At 33.9% G+C, this 15,199-nt stretch overlaps 1 protein-coding gene and 2 long non-coding RNA genes across 7 annotated transcripts in view; all 3 read right to left on the bottom strand.

Annotated features, from left to right (window-relative positions):
* Positions 1–15,199, bottom strand: part of LOC138334241 (biliverdin reductase A-like) — a 78,565-nt gene that overhangs the window by 59,388 nt on the left and 3,978 nt on the right. The gene's annotated exons all lie outside the window — the stretch shown is intronic.
* Positions 1,910–4,476, bottom strand: LOC138334300 (uncharacterized). Its single transcript, XR_011210101.1, has 3 exons — positions 4,454–4,476; positions 3,283–3,393; positions 1,910–2,864 (listed from the first exon to the last, which is right to left on the bottom strand). It is a non-coding gene; the product is annotated as an uncharacterized lncRNA (long non-coding RNA).
* LOC138310861 (uncharacterized) lies at positions 8,888–10,807 on the bottom strand. The gene is made up of 2 exons (XR_011206485.1): positions 10,676–10,807; positions 8,888–9,651 (listed from the first exon to the last, which is right to left on the bottom strand). It is a non-coding gene; the product is annotated as an uncharacterized lncRNA (long non-coding RNA).

Below are 15,199 nucleotides of genomic sequence, written 5' to 3'. Positions count from 1 at the left end.
TATCTGAACAACGAAGCAGGTATTTGCATACTCAATTAAACTATATTATGCGATTTCCCTATACTATTTAAGTGTTCTCGCTAATCATTAGAGGTAAATGGAAATACCCAGGCTGATATGGATAATTAGTGGAAATCCTCAGAAAACTAGGTCACCACACGAGCAGGTATTTCCATTGGCAAGTATTAACTTTTGTCACGCATAAGGTGCATATGGTAATCGACACATCATGATTGCCATCATTGATAATGGTTTGATATGAATTTTAACGAAATAACTATCATTTAATGGAGGAAGGGGGAGGAGACTACTATAATGATTGTATTATAATCATCTTTATACAATAGAACATGCCCTTTGTGTTGGGATAGATACAATGTATACATGTTATTTTCTTTCAAACGTCAAATGTCTCCTATGATATCGTTAAAAGGAGTTATTCCATTGAAAATTAGAAACCATGAATAATACAACTATGAATTGTTCAATAAGTGATTCTTAAAATCTAATACTTCATTTTTTTTTCATCTTACTCATATTCTTTTTAATTGTGTTGTCAGCATATGGTTACTGACGATATCATGATCAGTAGCAGGAGCAGTATTACAACAGCGGTGAATGAATGATATTATTCCTTTTGGATGGTAGCGACCAACGTCACGATCCCAGCCCGCCTAATCTCCTCAGTCTACCGATATTAACTAAGCATATTCAGTTCGAAATATCGATATTCATGTATAAATTTATATTAATACCATGTTTTCGAGATAGATGTTGACACATATGTTGTTCATTTAAGCATTATTTAAGCATCATTATCTTTCAGCATTCTTGATACACCAGGGATTACTCTCACTTTCGGTATATTTACCCCTGGACTATGTCATATAAAGAGAAACTGAAGGCTGAGATGAGACAGATAATTTGTTCCTTTGATGTACATTAATATTTTAAATCAGAATGTGTGGCTTGAAGTGGGGTGTCGTTGCTTCTCCAATCTTCTTAGGAAGTCTCTGCAGGCCTGCGATTGGTCAGTTTTTTTCTTCTATACTGTCTTAGGATTCCTTATTACATAGTCCAGAGGTGGATATAACGAAAGTAATAGTAACTTAAAAAAGATACTTCTAAATTATGATTTTACGAAAGGAATGCAATGCATACGCATAATAAGTTTTACAGGAGTATTTTTAAGTCAGAAACCGAAAGTGAAAGCTTTTGAGAATAGAATTAATGTATATCATGAATTGAAAGGATCAGAGTCTGTGGGAATCCTCAGAAGTCTAAGTCGTAGTCACAACAGATATCTCACCTGGTATACATCCAGATTAGTTTTTCAGTGCACAATTATGTGTATAGCTATCACCAAAACACGCAATCAATCAATATAACCTACCAAAACGCCTTACCAATTTTATTTTAATCTTGTTGCAACTTACTACATATTTTTGTATTGATATACTGATATTTTAGTCTTGGTGTCACTTGTCAAATGGTTTATAACACACACCCTCTCTCACACATCCTCACACACCCTCTCTCACACATCCTCACACACCCTCACCCTCACTCACACATACATACTATAAATGATTTAATGCACTGGTTTCGATTTGTAATGAGACAAACAAATAAACTAATATTTTAAACTGATTTTTACCTTGTATTAATATTATTCTTAATGGTATATATGAACCCATTTCATATTTGAACATTTCAATTGGAATAAAGACTACCAACTGTTAAGTCCCTGAGATGAAAATGCATTGTACTACACGAAGTACTACATTGTACGTACTTATGAATAATAAATTCATACTGAACCACGTGGATGTGAAAACATATTTTGGGTATTTCATACATATCGACAACAATTTGATTTGGTTGGAAGGAAAAGTAAATCACATTAGATTTTAAGATTGTTTTATTTAATTTTGTATATTTTCCAAACAACAAAATATATTTAAAAAATAAGAGGATATAAACAAAGAACAGTCCAGATCAATAAGTAAACAAAGTAGTCATAATAAGTCCTAATATCAAGATTGTTTCCGTACTGCTGGCGGTCGCCTATATCTTCATTTTAACAAAACAAATGCATACTGTCTTTTTTACATATATTAAATTATCAATGTCCGTTAATTTCACCATATAGATCTATCCTTAACAAACAATATCTAACGAGATATGCCAGATAGATACGGGCGCCCACCATTGAGTAATCTAAGACTGTCACAGGAAAGAAGGATCTGTTCTCTGCTTTTCTCTCCTTTCCCTTAATTAAAAAGTAAACATCCAAGATGGCCATGTGTCAGCCATCTTTTCTCCAAATTGATTCCAAAATGTAATGTGTACAACTGGACACAAAGATGAACATGCATATGACATTTGATAGAAATATATTTATTATTTACATGTACTTAGAAATAGTAGATACAAATTTTGAAGTTTTATGTTTGAGTACGTATTCAGTGTTAGTAATTTTAACTGTTGACCAAAATTTTGTATTTATTTAGCAGCACGGTAACTTTAAGCTTTCTGTGTATTTTGACATTTTTTCTTCAAAATGGTTCCCCTAATTTTGTCCTCTTCGAAAGTCCAAAACATTAAATTCGAAAGATCTCAATTTTGGTTGATAATGTTTATTTTCAGATATCTATCTGAAGCCACGTCGATTATCAGATATCTGACAGATACCATGGAAAAATGTGACCACGTCGATCACCAATCTCATCAACTTTTCCTGCTCCGAGGACTGCATACTGAATATAATTCTGATGATTTTCTGGGTCCAAGTGATTCCTCACTCCGAGATGTCTGTCTTTGCCGCTCCTGAATCTTATCATTTCGTTTGGAGCATTTATTTTCTGCACATAAAACAATACATCGATTACAGACATAGTATGGCAACCCTGGTAGAGAATGAAATTCCCTAAGTTATAATATTAAATTCGATACAATCGTGTTTGTTATCAACGTGTTTTACTGTATTATCTATTACTATTGATTTTTAAGCAATGCGATCTGAGTTATGGCGCAAATATCTGTTTCATATTTAACGACACCATTATAAATTCCAGGTCAAAAATACACTTTCCTTAGTCTCTTCATTTATTGTATTTAATTAATATGACATTGATTCAAAGGTGACGTCATAAAGAGTGACATCATTTTTTTTTATTCCGGAGCATCCTACAATTGTACTACCTTTCCATTATATGTTGGCCAATCTGAAGAAAAGCAAGGTTAAAATGTGTTTGTGATTTGAATAAACCAAATACTTACATTTGTATGAATGCGTTCAACACACTGGCAGGTTTCATCATTAAAGTCATATGTACGTGATGTGGAACACATACCCGTGTCTTGGAAAATGTCATCGACATGATCACCTGCCTATAAAGAAATTGATTACAAACAATGATGCCATTGTGAACCCCAGTTATTAATGGCACACTAATACATGTATGTTATTTATGAGTTGTGAAACTAAACCCCTAATCACATCGTAAACCAATTTTGACATAACAAAACTGCAGGAAAAAAACAGCATGTCAAAATTTTCATCTAGGTATGGCACATATACATTGTAACTGTAAAGAACAAATTGGAAACGGGCAATTCTGTGTAGATAACACTGACTATTTAAAGGAAGATTGAAAAACATTTCTATCTCACATAGCGTCTCTGGAACTTACGCAGTATTCTTGACGACGAAATGCACTTATTTCTTCATTGTCCAATAAATACTGTCACTAGATCACAGTTCTCCATACAACAGGAAGAACTTTTAACCGTTATTTAAGTGATCACACCAATTTTCACAAATATTATGTCTTCATCTGACAATAAAATCATTCTTCAGACCTGTTTATTTATTAAACAGTCTTTAGAATTGAGAAGGACGGGACTGCATCCACTTTAATCTTTATGTTCCATCTTGTAAATGGAACGTCATCATGCTTTTCACTAGCTGGCCGGGATTTAAACCTCGGCAGTGGAGGGGGAAAGGTCATGGGTCACCTGCCCGATCACGTGGGTTTTCCCCGGGTACTCCGGTTTCCTACCGCTTAAAAAACTCTCGCGCAGTTACACCTGAGCTATCGAAAGTGATTTGTATAAGTTATATAACTTTTGCAATCGATGTAAAACAAATAAAGTTTATGTTATACTTATTGTATGTTTATTTTGTTCATTTGTTGTTATTTGTTTAGCCATCGAATTACATGTAATTATTAAAGTGTTAATAAGGACTTCTGTAGTTAAGTTGCTCTACATATATATTTTTCTTTTGAAACATTTGCAGTTTTAAAGATATTGTTTTACATCCATGTTTTAATCAGTTAAAATAATTAAATACTATTTGTTATATACCATTTATTCCATAGGAAACAAAAAGGATGCACGTTAAAAATGCATTAAAACAATTAGATGTCAATATAAAAGGTTTACCTACCCTTGATAGAATCATGCCAACATAATGTAATGTAACATCACGAAAAATAGCTGAAGCTACGGTATGCAATGTAACTCCTTATCAATTGTTTGATACCGAAGGGGACTGCTTTATATACTAGTACAGGTCTAAGTCACGTGGATATCCATGACGGGAAGATTAAGTTGTTGCCTGGCAGCTAAATACACAATCTTAACCTATTGCCAAATTCTTATGCATGAAAAGCAGATGAGGTGATGATAGACACATTCCATCACACAAAATCTCTACGACAAATATTGATAATATAAACATAAGCTCGTAAAGCAATGTTAAATCGCAAAATGACCTGGACGAGGAGCAGAGGAGATGTCCATTGGTCAACAAAGGGCATAGATGTTGCATTAGGAATATATTGAGGAAGTAGTTAAGATTAAACAATATTACTGGGCAGTGTTGTCATGTTTTGCTTAATTGAAAAAGAAGAGGAAAAAAGTCTTCCAACGAAAAAATAGTGACGTACAACTCAGAAAAAGAGGAACAGCAGGATGAAGCACGAAGAATGAAGAAATAACACATACAACAGTGAAACATGGAAATAAGCTTTCCGACAAAGCTGTTAGCAAAAAGATACAGACTAGTCGTCCATTTTGGAATGTAAAGCCGTTGATTGAACGTTAGGTGTAAGCCATATCATTTCTAACAAAAAACAACCTTACTTTAATCTAATAATATTTTCAAAACAAGTTGACGGGAGAAGAAATAGACCTTCTTGCTATTTTGGTTTGCATTTGGACTATTTTCAAACAAACTTAGATTTTAAATTTCATTTATGAAACTAGAGATTTCGATAAACATGAATGCGTCACATTTGGTTGTCAAATACAAAAACGTTTTAGAGGTACAGACTATGGAATTTCATCAATATTCTAAATAGCAGAGTTAATTATTGTGATGCTTTCGGTGATCGTCGTCTCAATAAAACCTATCCAAAGGGGACGTAACGCTTTGTAATTAACGACGTCATAACAAGCAAAACACTGCATACAAGGTGTTACTACAACTACATATCCATATATTGACACAAAATTGACACTTTTGAGGCTTCTCTCTAACTTAAAACATAATACAGTCTGACAAATATTTCATTTCCGGGTACCTGCCGATGCTTTTCATACCTTGTGTGCAATCATGCATAGTATATATACACGAAGGTACCCTCAGGACTCTTTCATTAACGTAATGGACAGTTTGTCCACTAATTATATAACTGCCCATGCTTTTCATACTTTGTGTGCGCTGAAACATAGCATGTACAAGTAAAGCAATATTAGTTTAATAAATGTCGTCAGACGGAGAGGATATGTTTTTGACGTTTTCAAATAATGTGAACACTGTCTTGATTTAGAAGAAGAAACTTCACTGACCCAAACGGAAAACATAATGCCAAATTTAAAATCGGATATTTTTTTCCGAGATAAGTGATGAAAATGACATGCCTAAAATTACACAGGGCATTGAAGAAAATACAATATTCTAGAAGCTTTGAAAGGAATAAGATTTAGATTTCGATTAAAGAGGAAAAAAATCGAGGATAAATCAAAATGGGTCCTGAACGTGTTCAAAACCTGGCAAAAAGAAAGAGAAAAGGCAGCTTCTTTAAACAAAGAGGTGTAAATTTCAAAGGGCATGCTGGATATGTCCAATGTGACTCTAAATAAGGCATTGGAGTTTCGAAATTATGTGAAAAGGCTGAATTCCAGGGACATTATACGAATCATTCCCCATGGGCCACTGCAGCTACACGCATGTTTAATGCTGGAATTAGCTAAATATTACAACCAAGGATATGTGCCTATCATTCATATTCTGAAGGAAATCTGTAACAATGTGGATTATATCGAGGTTATAATACACAAATATGCGTTATTTATGTCCATTACTGTCCATTAAGTGACCAAAACTATCCATTAAGTTGTTAAATTATTGGACAGTGCAGTTCACTTAATGGATTGATTACCAAAGTCCTTCCATTCAGATATTGGACTTATTACACGAAAGATGATAGCACAACTATGTTTTAATATAAATACCCCTTCCCCTTTATATGCGAACACGGGCTTATGCTGACAACACTCTTGAAAAATTTATATAGTTCGGAAATAAATCAATAAATCACTTATGTCATTAGATAATTTCTTTTCTATGGCCATAAGGTACCTGCATATGAAAGGAGACATTTGCATCAACATCAGGAGTAAACGGGATGTTTTGTGCATTTAACCGGTCTACTGTAATGTTCCCAGACCAACATTTAGTTGTTTGAGAGCATTTTATGCCATGGGTACATGTACTTTTTCTACCTGTGACTGCATGTGGACAGGTGTTGACATTGAGGTGTTTGTAACTTGTGTGCACTGGTATAAAGATAATCTTAGCTAGCTAGGAATAAACGATTCCACAGCTGGAGGAGTTACATTTGTTGGAAAAAGAGGATCTCTACAGAATTGTTAGCGTAGTCCATATCTTGTACCGTATGTCTCAATAATGGCGTAGTGTAAACATGTGATAGTGTATAGAATTATCATAGTGTTTTCTTTTCCTGGTAAGGCTGTGCCGCTCGTTCCACAGTTACACTGTCCGCCATTATAAATACATATACGCAGTGATAGTGGCCTGGTGATAGCTATGCACCTACGTGTGCACTAAAAATCTAATTTGGATGTCTGCCAGTGGGAAATCCTGCTTTGACGGCGACCTTGGTGTTTGAAAATTTCCACAAACTGTGGTCCTTTAAATTCGTAGTATGCAATATTGTACACACAGTGTAGTGTGACTTTCACTTTCACTTTAGGTTTCTAACTTCACAGGGCTACGCTGTTCTCTTATTATTCATTCTTGTTGGTATCGTTGCATTTTGTGTTTTTCCGAATCATTTCTCAAATGTTTCTTTAAATAAATAAGCAAAAAGTGTTCTAATATCGAGTCGTTTTATCAGAATCTATTCTTCGATTACGTATGTTTTGTTTTTAGTTCAATAAATCCATATCTTCTAATCTTCGAAAAGTCGAACTCAGACCCTCTTAGTGAATGTTGAATTCGATGCCGCTGCATACCATTATAACGATGCCTATTATATGTTTTTTGAATAAAATAACCTTTAATAATTATTGATATAAAATGAATCTCATATTGCAATCTCAGTTTTCTGGTTACAAATATTTAGCCTGAACAATATTCTGACTACGGATTGAAAATTGTGAAATATGCTGACGATGAGGAAAGCTGTTATATACACACAAACCAGGACAGACTACAAATAGATTTTGACATTTTAAAGACAAAATTGGATTTTTTTTTAATTCTCAATACCTTTATCAATTATGTTGATTTCGAATACGGATCATGCCTTATCTTATAATGCTGTAAACTAGGAATGTTTCCTACGTGAAGTTTTAGTAACTCATATTTAATACGATCAATAATCTTGCTAGATAGAAATCAGACCACAGCACACTGTCTGTGCGTGTAAAGATACTATTTATAGAATCATTCTTGTGACGAGGTGCAATGCGACAAGGAAGAATAAGAAAAAAATCACGGCGGGGTTGAAAATTCTTTTTAAAAATAAGGCTAGGGCAATACTTTAGGCAGTTATGTATTATACTTATATAATCTTATATAATCGTCTACATGGCGAGCAGAAATTTCCACTTGGATACTGCAATGTGATAAAGTAGAATTCTATATAGAGTTCAAATACAAATATCACAATACATGTATACAAAATTGAGAATAACACTTTAGAGATCAATTGTACCTACTGACCAATTGTATGGTCGATAAAGGCGACTAACATTCCCTTTGACAACGCTTCACTGTACATTCATTCGCATGGAAAGCCCTGGCCATGACATACCAAAGTCGATAGAATTGGTAGTTTTTTACTTCTGCTTAACACAAAGTACCTTGTTTGCTCGTATAATGTGACCATGTGGGGTGTGTTGTTCAGTGGCAGCATGCTTCAGTGTGATAGCAGTATACAATACCAGGGGGCTCACTATTTATAGAATACACGACGAAAATGTACCAAAGCTTTCTAAAACATACATACATTCACACACTGCTATATTGTATACTTGAGGTTTCACTAAGTTTTAACAGCATATAAATGAGCATCGTATACGGTGTACTACATATATTATTGCTACTGATAACAAGTTTGTGTTTGACTATTATATCATTTTGTATTTGATTAGAAATGGAAAAAAAATGGATTATGGTCGTGAATAACATATCAACAATACTGTTGTGTCAGTCTTAATAATTCGCGTTAACTCCCCTGATTCCAAAAGAAATTAATCACATTTTTATGCTTTCGCAGTAATTGTACAACCAGGCATAGTTAGAAACATGCAATATAATGGGTTATTGCATTAAGACGAACACATGAAATTAATAAGATAATATTTTATGTTAAATCTGTATGATTCTTAAACCAAGTTTTGAAGTATGATTGTTTGCAGTTGAAAAATGAAAAACAAATCCAATCTGATTAAAACCAGATCTTCGAAATCAAAGATTTGATTTTAATCAGATGGAATCAAATCGATACGGATAAACCGTTTGCTGTTCCCTTCGAATTTCATGCGCACTATACTAGTACGCGATATTTGTATAACGTGATGATTCATCATCATGGTCTCGTCGAATTCGAGATAAAAAGCCTCGGTTGAAATGTATTGTAAACGAATATGTTCATTGAATTGTCATCTTGGTATGCAAATTTCGATCTAATATTGAAATACATGTAAAATCAAAAAAATATTTTTTTATGATTAATTTTTTATTTTATAACTTGTTAGATTCTCTCAATATGTTGTGATTTTGTCACAACCTTTCAAACTGTTCAATGTCATTTTTCTTGTTGAAAACGACCTATTCTCCTGACAAACTTCATGGTTGTTAATGGAAGGAACGTATACGGCAATGGTCACCGGTACGCTTAGTCACGATCCAGCATGTACGTCTCCGAATAAGGTTGTTCTTGTTCCAATACCCCATTCACACTTTGCACCATGTTGAAATCAGCTTTCAAACTGAGACCCAAGAAGACAACCTGATGCGTAGTTGTTGACTCGGGAAAATATACTAGCGTCGATATTGTGGATTTCTGCCGGTAATGACCCATCCTTAGCAGCTTTGCTTGGTACATGGAACTACAGTACAGAAACAAGCACATATAAGATAGTACAAATGTATGTCATTAATCATTAACGTTATCACCAAACTGTAATGGTTTAAAATATTCGTACATTACTTTAAGTATGTTTATAATGAACGCTATATTTCCTGCTGGAATTAATGACATGATTTGTTATCACACATGTATACAACGATTCCTCTTCTCTTTGATAGTAATTAAAAGTTCAGTTTAATAACACTCAATAATTATAAAAGCGTGTATTGGTCATATTTCATAATGTTAACTACCACTTTGATGAACTATATTGTGTCTAAGCCAGGGTGCAGAGCCCACGGCCTTGCTCACAGGTGCAAGAGCTGAAATCGAGGCCAAAAGTGAGAACTGAAAACTGAAAACTACCCTCCTGCGAATGTTGAAATCTATATTTCCATATAAGAAACTAATCTCAAAAGGAACAACTTGCACTTTTGAACAAAGTAAAGTTCTAATTACTAAAAAATGGATATATATGTTAATAAAATTTGATAGATATTCACCTATTGGATGAAGTATTGGTTCTTTTGTAAAGTAATTTAGACAATAATTTGGATATGAAATGAATAGTAATAGTAACAGATATCCGTAATGTTTGTCATTTATTTATTAAGAATTATAGGTTATGATATAGCACGTCCTTCGTTATACATACAGTGTATATAAATCGTCAGCAGCCGTAGAAATGGTAGTGTGTAAGACATAGTATTTCATGATGGAAATACATATCTCATTGGTGCAAATGTTCCAGTATCGAAATTCGAACTTCTTGAGCACAGTAAAAATAAAAAATTTAAAATGTTTATGTCCATCGAAATAAGTTTATGTTAATGCTAAACCACTGGACCAAACCTTAAACCCGATAATTGTAACATGTTATAGTTATTGAATAAACATTATACAAAGTAATCTAGAAATAGTCTTTTTATAAACATGCTAAGAAGAAAATAGCTAAATCTAAATATATGTTTTATCTCAGTAACAGTTGTAACAGATCTACTTACCTACAAATTTTGCTTTAGGATCGTTACCGAGAAAAGCAGCGGAAGTTGTACAACGTCTGGTATAAAATACATATCATCATTGGATTCTGTTATATATAGTAGTATACCAAACTCACGTGAGCTGCACTGATAACGTAGATAGATTTCTAGGAACTTTGTACCGCCAGAAGTTAAAGTTATTTAAATGGTTGTTTTTTAATTATTAATTGAAGAATTTAACATCTGATTAGATAACTTCTGTGATAGACTAATCGGATGTTCACCAGGCGCACTACTGTAATATTACAATAGTTTGATTCAGTGCGATATTCATCATTATACCCTTATTGGCCATTTAAAAATTTTTACGGAGCCTTCCTCTAATAAGCCAGCCACGTGAGTTCCAAATATTGTCTCCATACATTTCCTGTTTGGATTCAACTTGATCTGGATGATATGCTATTTTAAAAAACATGAACAAAGGAATATGGATAATTAGAGATTGTGTTTTGTCGCCGTCTTGTTACCCTCCGCTCCGAGTCTGGGCTAATACCTTTTAGTTGTCTAGGTTATTGAAGAGATTTTCATAAGGGCAAAACCATCCGCATGACTCTGAGATGGGTCCGAACCCTAACTCGATTCAACCATCACATAGGTATCGTAACAAATCACCATTAAACATGTCCAAACATGTAAAGATAAATCGTTCTGTAATCCGGTCTTTGTATGTGCACGGACAACTGTCATTTTAAGGTTAATTTATAAGGGGAGGTGGGGTGTTCATCTTAAAGAAAATCGGAGTACATGTTAATAAAATCCACGTACTCAGTTTGCAGGCAACTTGGCCTCATATCTTATCATGTCCGTATTCGGCCGTCTTGGGGATGGTAAATCCGTTACCACTCTGCTAACAAAAGCAAAATTGTGCACAGCGAATGCATTTATGAAGGCAAGAGATCTCAACCCTCGGAATAAGAATCTTACCCCTCTGGTTGAGATTTTCCTGTGACACCCCAAACGGAGTATACGTTTCTATGGATTTTACCATAGGACAAAGGCAAGCTACACGGTAAATTTGTAAGTTCTAAACAATGGCGACGCGGTAACAGTTTCACGAGGTCACGACAACAATGCAATGACGTTGACGGCGACGACTACAGTTCATTCAGGTCACGTCATCCTTGCTTTCATTGCTGACACGACATAATTAGAGACACTAAGTGGCGCATAGGGTTAGAGAAAAAGAATCTTTCACCCTCTTTGGGGTAAGACAGAAGTGGTAAGTCTTTGGTAAGCAACTTTTGCCTTTCTGTACCGATCTAAATAGGCATTTAACAAAAATAACAATGTCCCGCGAAATCGTGAACATATCCCTCGGAAATAACTGACTATACGGTAATATCATTGTGGTTGTAAGTGACTCTACGGTAATATCATTGTGGTTGTAAGTGATCATGACTATACGGTAATATCATTGTGGTTGTAAGTGATCATGACTATACAGTAATATCATTGTGGTTGTAAGTGACTATACGGTAATATCACTGTGGTTGTAAGTGATCATGACTATACGGTAATATCATTGTGGTTGTAAGTGGACTATACGGTAATATATCATTGTGGTTGTAAGTGATCATGACTATACAGTAATATCATTGTGGTTGTAAGTGACTCTACGGTAATATCATTGTGGTTGTAAGTGATCATGACTATACAGTAATATCATTGTGGTTGTAAGTGACTATACGGTAATATCATTGTGGTTGTAAGTGATCATGGACTATACGGTAATATCATTGTGGTTGTAAGTGTCTATACGGTAATATCATTGTGGTTGTAAGTGACTATACGGTAATATCATTGTGGTTGTAAGTGTGGCTATACGGTAATATCATTGTGGTTGTAAGTGACTATACGGTAATATCATTGTGGTTGTAAATGACTATACGGTATTATCATTGTGGTTGTAAGTGACTATACGGTAATATCATTGTGGTTGTAAGTGATCATGACTATACGGTAATATCATTGTGGTTGTAAATGACTATACGGTAATATCATTGTGGTTGTAAGTGACTATACGGTTTTATTACATAATTTGTTTACACAAATCTATATATGAAGAAATATAATATTTTCAACTATTACACCAACCGTTCAATAAAACCTTGTTATATTGCACGGTTGGAAGTTATATTGCACGCTTCCATGGAAACGTTAATATTGCACGGTTCGAGATGTTATATTGCACAGCTTTAGGAACACCTCGCTGTTGTTGTCTAGTTTTGTAGAAAACTTCCAAGGAATTGCGAGTAAAAGTTAGTTACGTTATTAGGACGTCACAAAGGTTCACGCTCAATTTCGCGTTGGATTTATATATCTCGAATCAACCGCGTCATGTAGACGTTTACTGTACCGAGTAAAGGACGGACACGATGAATGTATTAGATCAAAAGGCTGCAAGCAGGTCTAATAATGTGAAAACAGACAATAAGACATCCAAACCGGAGTTACAACGTGACGTACGTGGGCTATACTTCAATCTTCAATAGGATATTAAGTTTTTTTCTGTACGGTAAGGTGTTGATGATTTTGTTAAGTGATTGTCGTATTCGTTTTATAAAAAATATTCAACTGAAAAACTGGTGATTATGTAATAAAACAAATATTCCATGGTTACTGTGCTCTAGTTCATAATATTTACCCCTCGCTGATGGTAATCAACAAATGTTATATTGCACTCGGCCTCTGGCCTCGTGCAATATAACATTTGTTGATTACCATCACCTCGGGTTAAATATTATGAACTAGAGCACAGTAACCCATGAAATATTTGTATAATATCATTGTGGTTGTAAGTGAATATACGGTAATATTATTGTGGTTGTAAGTGACTATACGGTAATATCATTGTGGTTGTAAGTGACTATACGGTAATATTATTGTGGTTGTAAGTGATCATGATTATACGGTAATATCATTATGTTTGTAAGTGACTACGGAATATGGGTGTAAGACCGGTAATATATGGTTAAGTGACTATACGGTAATATTATTGTGGTTGTAAGTGACTATAAACGGTAATATATATATGTGGTTGTAAGTGATCATGATTATACGGTAATATCATTATGTTTGTAAGTGACTATACGGTAATATTATTGTGGTTGTAAGTGATCATGACTATACGGTAATATCATATTGTTTGGTGACATACGGTAATATCATGTGGTTGTAAGTGACTATACGGTAATATTATTGTGGTTGTAAGTGATCATGATTATACGGTAATATCATTATGTTTGTAAGTGACTATACGGTAATATCATTGTGGTTGTAAGTGACTATACGGTAATATTATTTGTTGTATCATCATGATTATACGGTAATATCATTATGTTTGTAAGTGACTATACGGTAATATTATTGTGGTTGTAAGTGATCATGACTATACGGTAATATCATTATGTTTGTAAGTGACTATACGGTAATATCATTGTGGTTGTAAGTGACTATACGGTAATATTATTGTGGTTGTAAGTGATCATGATTATACGGTAATATCATTGTGGTTGTAAGTGACTATACGGTAATATCATTGTGGTTGTAAGGTATTAATATTTTTATGAATTATATTACCTACCATATCATGTCTAATTTTCTAACCAAACTGATTTTTGATCAATACGCACATTTAATCAATATTTATATGAATTAGCTTGTTTTATAGATAATGAATGCTTTTACATAATTGGCAAAACCACATCAGCGTATTGTAACTACAACCTTATTTATTATATTGCGGTCCTTGTGGAGTAGCATGACCGAATAGTATGTTATATATGGCCCTTTTTGTGCATGTCGTGTATTATTATCACCATCAAGATAAAACTCAACAACCAATTAATTTGGAGTATTCGTTTTTAATTTCAATAAACTAATTTTTTAATCTTTTATTAAATTATGTTATGACCAGAGGAATCGGCAAATAATTGTACAAAGACGTTATAAAATCAGACTGATGTCTGTTGAGATTTACTCAACGTTGTCCTGAACGTATTTTTAAACATAATTAATCTGTTGTTCATTCGGAATCGTCATTTCTAAAAAAACAGATGATATGTTTTTGTTGAGGACTCCACGAATGATCAGTACTCACAAATGCTGTAACAGTTGGTTTTAGATGTATCAACCATAGGTATGATGGACATGGTTACTTGGCTTCACGATTCCAGTGGTCTTTTGTTGTGAGTTTTTCCTAGAATCTGGAGTATATTTGGTATGTTGTCTAATGTTTTTGTTTATAATATGACATTCTGTATTCCAGTATCTTGATTTTTTTCCTATTCACACATCCAGACGATAACAGTCCGGAGTTTTGTCATCGATTAAAGTTGCTGTAGTTTAACATTAAATTCTTGTTTGTGGAATCACGTGTTTGATTGTGATTATAAATATTTCCTTTGTCCAAAATTTGATCCCTGTCCACGAAAAGGGATTTGACTCCAATCTTTTGCTGCATCATGTTGAAATCAGTTTTATAAC

This window comes from Argopecten irradians, chromosome 1 (genome assembly GCF_041381155.1).
Source record: "Argopecten irradians isolate NY chromosome 1, Ai_NY, whole genome shotgun sequence".
Taxonomy (NCBI): Eukaryota; Metazoa; Mollusca; class Bivalvia; order Pectinida; family Pectinidae; genus Argopecten; species Argopecten irradians.
Note: the sequence above shows the minus strand (reverse complement) of the source record. Positions and strands in the feature narration are given on the sequence as shown.